This window comes from Ambystoma mexicanum, unplaced genomic scaffold (assembly GCF_040938575.1).
Source record: "Ambystoma mexicanum isolate Mex_15411 unplaced genomic scaffold, UKY_AmexF1_1 Mex_scaf20, whole genome shotgun sequence".
NCBI lineage: Eukaryota > Metazoa > Chordata > Amphibia > Caudata > Ambystomatidae > Ambystoma > Ambystoma mexicanum.
The window spans coordinates 564286-570798 of NW_027182434.1; the positions used below are offsets into that span (position 1 = coordinate 564286).

General features: G+C 51.7%; 3 non-coding genes across 3 annotated transcripts; all 3 read right to left on the reverse strand.

Moving 5' to 3' along the window:
* On the reverse strand, positions 1-72 carry TRNAD-GUC (transfer RNA aspartic acid (anticodon GUC)). Its single transcript has one exon. It is a non-coding gene; the product is annotated as a tRNA-Asp (tRNA).
* Positions 73-2926: 2854 nt separating this feature from the next.
* On the reverse strand, positions 2927-2998 carry TRNAD-GUC (transfer RNA aspartic acid (anticodon GUC)). Its single transcript has one exon. It is a non-coding gene; the product is annotated as a tRNA-Asp (tRNA).
* A 2846-nt stretch (positions 2999-5844) lies between these two features.
* On the reverse strand, positions 5845-5916 carry TRNAD-GUC (transfer RNA aspartic acid (anticodon GUC)). The gene has a single exon. It is a non-coding gene; the product is annotated as a tRNA-Asp (tRNA).
* Between the last annotated feature and the right edge of the window lie 597 nt (positions 5917-6513).

Sequence of the window (6513 nt, forward strand, 5' to 3'; positions counted from 1 at the left end):
CTCCCCGTCGGGGAATTGAACCCCGGTCTCCCGCGTGACAGGCGGGGATACTGACCACTATACTAACGAGGAGACGTGGGGCATGAAATGAACAGCTGCTGATGTCTGCACAGCATCCAGCGACCACCTAGATGGCCTAGGGGGTCTCATTTTCCCCCGTCAAACGGCTTGCCCGATCTAAGGCTAATTTCTTTCTTTTTATCGGCACCAGGCTTAAAACTCAGTTTAAGGCGATATTTCCGGGCTATGTTTGACTCCAGAGTTGAATCTGTCATCCCGCATTTCCTCAGCAAATCAAGCTACCCATCTCAAGTCTCATGAGCTGAGGACGGCAAAGTCCCTGTGGGCTTAGGACAGTCAAAGAAACCCCTGGGCTGCATGCTAAGCCCCTTTTCGGCTTCACTTTCCGAATCCTGCCCTAGCTTGCGATTAGTTTTTTTCTCACTTCTTGCCCCCATCTCCCACCTTGCCTCATGGTCTCCCCTCCTCTGCGCACCTGACAGTTTGCCTGCCCTTCCACTGCCTGTCTCCAGACTTTCCAAGGAGAAAAGGCAAAGCACTAAAGCGGGCCGGGCAACGGGTCAAGTTCCGCTTTCGGCGACTAGCAGGGAGGTAGCGTGGCCGAGCGGTCTAAGGCGCTGGATTAAGGCTCCAGTCTCTTCGGAGGCGTGGGTTCAAATCCCACCGCTGCCACTTTTCCTGGCCTTGCATTTTAAAGAAGAACGTAACGTTGACCTCTTCCTTCATTAGTGCCACCTCTGTCGCAATGAGCAAGCGGATGGTATGCCACACCCTGCAGGAAAAAGGTTTCGCTTCTGACGTCTTGCTTTTCTGGACATCCAGTCTCAAGTTTCCCATCTGGAACGGCGCTCCCTGCTGCTTTGTGAAGGCTTGCTGCAAGAGCCTTCGAAACCCAGGAGCTCTTGCGTTGAGCTGTGACGCGTCCTGGGAAGACCTCCCGTTGCAGCGGAATGAGCCCCACTTCCAGGGCGTGCTGGTAGCAAATTTCCCACAGCCCACAGGGAGCAAACGATCCCAGGTGTGATGTATCACCAGGAGAGGCTGAGATGAGAGTAAGGGTTCACGCGTGTGCCCGGACCGAGGTTAATGATGGGATTAGAGCTAGGGTTAGATGCAGGGAAAGAGTGAGAGTTATAATTAGGGATAAAGCTAACAGGTGATCAGTACTCGTCATGTAACATGATACAAAGGGTCAGAAGAGGAACTGATTCAGGGTTACAATTTGGACTTCGCAGACAACAGGAGCACTAAATGGTGCTGAGGGGGACTCAATAAAGTGGACCGGCCGCCTAATGTAAGCAATTGTGCACAAATATTGTACGATGACTAGCGTTGCCGGTGCTTTTTTCTTAAAGAGTCAGTTCTTGGCACCCATTCCCTACTTGACTCAGCCTAATCTTCAAGAATATTTGTCAAGAACTAAAAAAAATCCAGAAAAGGTTTAACCTCCCCGTCGGGGCCGGTCTCCCGCGTGACAGGCGGGGATACTGACCACTATACTAACGAGGAGACGTGAGGGCATGAAATGAACAGCTGCTGATGTCTGCACAGCATCCAGCGACCACCTAGATGGCCTAGGGGGTCTCATTTTCCCCCGTCAAACGGCTTGCCCGATCTAAGGCTAATTTCTTTCTTTTTATCGGCACCAGGCTTAAAACTCAGTTTAAGGCGATAGTTCCGGGCTATGTTTGACTCCAGAGTTGAATCTGTCATCCCGCATTTCCTCAGCAAATCAAGCTACCCATCTCAAGTCTCATGAGCTGAGGACGGCAAAGTCCCTGTGGGCTTAGGACAGTCAAAGAAACCCCTGGGCTGCATGCTAAGCCCCTTTTCGGCTTCACTTTCCGAATCCTGCCCTAGCTTGCGATTAGTTTTTTTCTCACTTCTTGCCCCCAACTCCCACCTTGCCTCATGGTCTCCCCTCCTCTGCGCACCTGACAGTTTGCCTGCCCTTCCACTGCCTGTCTCCAGACTTTCCAAGGAGAAAAGGCAAAGCACTAAAGCGGGCCGGGCAACGGGTCAAGTTCCGCTTTCGGCGACTAGCAGGGAGGTAGCGTGGCCGAGCGGTCTAAGGTGCTGGATTAAGGCTCCAGTCTCTTCGGAGGCGTGGGTTCAAATCCCACCGCTGCCACTTTTCCTGGCCTTGCATTTTAAAGAAGAACGTAACGTTGACCTCTTCCTTCATTAGTGCCAGCTCTGTCGCAATGAGCAAGCGGATGGTATGCCACACCCTGCAGGAAAAAGGTTTCGCTTCTGACGTCTTGCTTTTCTGGACATCCAGTCTCAAGTTTCCCATCTGGAACGGCGCTCCCTGCTGCTTTGTGAAGGCTTGCTGCAAGAGCCTTCGAAACCCAGGAGCTCTTGCGTTGAGCTGTGACGCGTCCTGGGAAGACCTCCCGTTGCAGCGGAATGAGCCCCACTTCCAGGGCGTGCTGGTAGCAAATTTCCCACAGCCCACAGGGAGCAAACGATCCCAGGTGTGATGTATCACCAGGAGAGGCTGAGATGAGAGTAAGGGTTCACGCGTGTGCCCGGACCGAGGTTAATGATGGGATTAGAGCTAGGGTTAGATGCAGGGAAAGAGTGAGAGTTATAATTAGGGATAAAGCTAACAGGTGATCATTACTCGTCATGTAACATGATACAAAGGGTCAGAAGAGGAACTGATTCAGGGTTACAATTTGGACTTCGCAGACAACAGGAGCACTAAATGGTGCTGAGGGGGACTCAATAAAGTGGACCGGCCGCCTAATGTAAGCAATTGTGCACAAATATTGTACGATGACTAGCGTTGCCGGTGCTTTTTTCTTAAAGAGTCAGTTCTTGGCACCCATTCCCTACTTGACTCAGCCTAATCTTCAAGAATATTTGTCAAGAACTAAAAAAAATCCAGAAAAGGTTTAACCTCCCCGTCGGGGAATTGAACCCCGGTCTCCCGCGTGACAGGCGGGGATACTGACCACTATACTAACGAGGAGACGTGAGGGCATGAAATGAACAGCTGCTGATGTCTGCACAGCATCCAGCGACCACCTAGATGGCCTAGGGGGTCTCATTTTCCCCCGTCAAACGGCTTGCCCGATCTAAGGCTAATTTCTTTCTTTTTATCGGCACCAGGCTTAAAACTCAGTTTAAGGCGATAGTTCCGGGCTATGTTTGACTCCAGAGTTGAATCTGTCATCCCGCATTTCCTCAGCAAATCAAGCTACCCATCTCAAGTCTCATGAGCTGAGGACGGCAAAGTCCCTGTGGGCTTAGGACAGTCAAAGAAACCCCTGGGCTGCATGCTAAGCCCCTTTTCGGCTTCACTTTCCGAATCCTGCCCTAGCTTGCGATTAGTTTTTTTCTCACTTCTTGCCCCCATCTCCCACCTTGCCTCATGGTCTCCCCTCCTCTGCGCACCTGACAGTTTGCCTGCCCTTCCACTGCCTGTCTCCAGACTTTCCAAGGAGAAAAGGCAAAGCACTAAAGCGGGCCGGGCAACGGGTCAAGTTCCGCTTTCGGCGACTAGCAGGGAGGTAGCGTGGCCGAGCGGTCTAAGGCGCTGGATTAAGGCTCCAGTCTCTTCGGAGGCGTGGGTTCAAATCCCACCGCTGCCACTTTTCCTGGCCTTGCATTTTAAAGAAGAACGTAACGTTGACCTCTTCCTTCATTAGTGCCACCTCTGTCGCAATGAGCAAGCGGATGGTATGCCACACCCTGCAGGAAAAAGGTTTCGCTTCTGACGTCTTGCTTTTCTGGACATCCAGTCTCAAGTTTCCCATCTGGAACGGCGCTCCCTGCTGCTTTGTGAAGGCTTGCTGCAAGAGCCTTCGAAACCCAGGAGCTCTTGCGTTGAGCTGTGACGCGTCCTGGGAAGACCTCCCGTTGCAGCGGAATGAGCCCCACTTCCAGGGCGTGCTGGTAGCAAATTTCCCACAGCCCACAGGGAGCAAACGATCCCAGGTGTGATGTATCACCAGGAGAGGCTGAGATGAGAGTAAGGGTTCACGCGTGTGCCCGGACCGAGGTTAATGATGGGATTAGAGCTAGGGTTAGATGCAGGGAAAGAGTGAGAGTTATAATTAGGGATAAAGCTAACAGGTGATCATTACTCGTCATGTAACATGATACAAAGGGTCAGAAGAGGAACTGATTCAGGGTTACAATTTGGACTTCGCAGACAACAGGAGCACTAAATGGTGCTGAGGGGGACTCAATAAAGTGGACCGGCCGCCTAATGTAAGCAATTGTGCACAAATATTGTACGATGACTAGCGTTGCCGGTGCTTTTTTCTTAAAGAGTCAGTTCTTGGCACCCATTCCCTACTTGACTCAGCCTAATCTTCAAGAATATTTGTCAAGAACTAAAAAAAATCCAGAAAAGGTTTAACCTCCCCGGTCTCCCGCGTGACAGGCGGGGATACTGACCACTATACTAACGAGGAGACGTGAGGGCATGAAATGAACAGCTGCTGATGTCTGCACAGCATCCAGCGACCACCTAGATGGCCTAGGGGGTCTCATTTTCCCCCGTCAAACGGCTTGCCCGATCTAAGGCTAATTTCTTTCTTTTTATCGGCACCAGGCTTAAAACTCAGTTTAAGGCGATAGTTCCGGGCTATGTTTGACTCCAGAGTTGAATCTGTCATCCCGCATTTCCTCAGCAAATCAAGCTACCCATCTCAAGTCTCATGAGCTGAGGACGGCAAAGTCCCTGTGGGCTTAGGACAGTCAAAGAAACCCCTGGGCTGCATGCTAAGCCCCTTTTCGGCTTCACTTTCCGAATCCTGCCCTAGCTTGCGATTAGTTTTTTTCTCACTTCTTGCCCCCAACTCCCACCTTGCCTCATGGTCTCCCCTCCTCTGCGCACCTGACAGTTTGCCTGCCCTTCCACTGCCTGTCTCCAGACTTTCCAAGGAGAAAAGGCAAAGCACTAAAGCGGGCCGGGCAACGGGTCAAGTTCCGCTTTCGGCGACTAGCAGGGAGGTAGCGTGGCCGAGCGGTCTAAGGTGCTGGGTTAAGGCTCCAGTCTCTTCGGAGGCGTGGGTTCAAATCCCACCGCTGCCACTTTTCCTGGCCTTGCATTTTAAAGAAGAACGTAACGTTGACCTCTTCCTTCATTAGTGCCAGCTCTGTCGCAATGAGCAAGCGGATGGTATGCCACACCCTGCAGGAAAAAGGTTTCGCTTCTGACGTCTTGCTTTTCTGGACATCCAGTCTCAAGTTTCCCATCTGGAACGGCGCTCCCTGCTGCTTTGTGAAGGCTTGCTGCAAGAGCCTTCGAAACCCAGGAGCTCTTGCGTTGAGCTGTGACGCGTCCTGGGAAGACCTCCCGTTGCAGCGGAATGAGCCCCACTTCCAGGGCGTGCTGGTAGCAAATTTCCCACAGCCCACAGGGAGCAAACGATCCCAGGTGTGTTGTATCACCAGGAGAGGCTGAGATGAGAGTAAGGGTTCACGCGTGTGCCCGGACCGAGGTTAATGATGGGATTAGAGCTAGGGTTAGATGCAGGGAAAGAGTGAGAGTTATAATTAGGGATAAAGCTAACAGGTGATCATTACTCGTCATGTAACATGATACAAAGGGTCAGAAGAGGAACTGATTCAGGGTTACAATTTGGACTTCGCAGACAACAGGAGCACTAAATGGTGCTGAGGGGGACTCAATAAAGTGGACCGGCCGCCTAATGTAAGCAATTGTGCACAAATATTGTACGATGACTAGCGTTGCCGGTGCTTTTTTCTTAAAGAGTCAGTTCTTGGCACCCATTCCCTACTTGACTCAGCCTAATCTTCAAGAATATTTGTCAAGAACTAAAAAAAATCCAGAAAAGGTTTAACCTCCCCGTCGGGGAATTGAACCCCGGTCTCCCGCGTGACAGGCGGGGATACTGACCACTATACTAACGAGGAGACGTGAGGGCATGAAATGAACAGCTGCTGATGTCTGCACAGCATCCAGCGACCACCTAGATGGCCTAGGGGGTCTCATTTTCCCCCGTCAAACGGCTTGCCCGATCTAAGGCTAATTTCTTTCTTTTTATCGGCACCAGGCTTAAAACTCAGTTTAAGGCGATAGTTCCGGGCTATGTTTGACTCCAGAGTTGAATCTGTCATCCCGCATTTCCTCAGCAAATCAAGCTACCCATCTCAAGTCTCATGAGCTGAGGACGGCAAAGTCCCTGTGGGCTTAGGACAGTCAAAGAAACCCCTGGGCTGCATGCTAAGCCCCTTTTCGGCTTCACTTTCCGAATCCTGCCCTAGCTTGCGATTAGTTTTTTTCTCACTTCTTGCCCCCATCTCCCACCTTGCCTCATGGTCTCCCCTCCTCTGCGCACCTGACAGTTTGCCTGCCCTTCCACTGCCTGTCTCCAGACTTTCCAAGGAGAAAAGGCAAAGCACTAAAGCGGGCCGGGCAACGGGTCAAGTTCCGCTTTCGGCGACTAGCAGGGAGGTAGCGTGGCCGAGCGGTCTAAGGCGCTGGATTAAGGCTCCAGTCTCTTCGGAGGC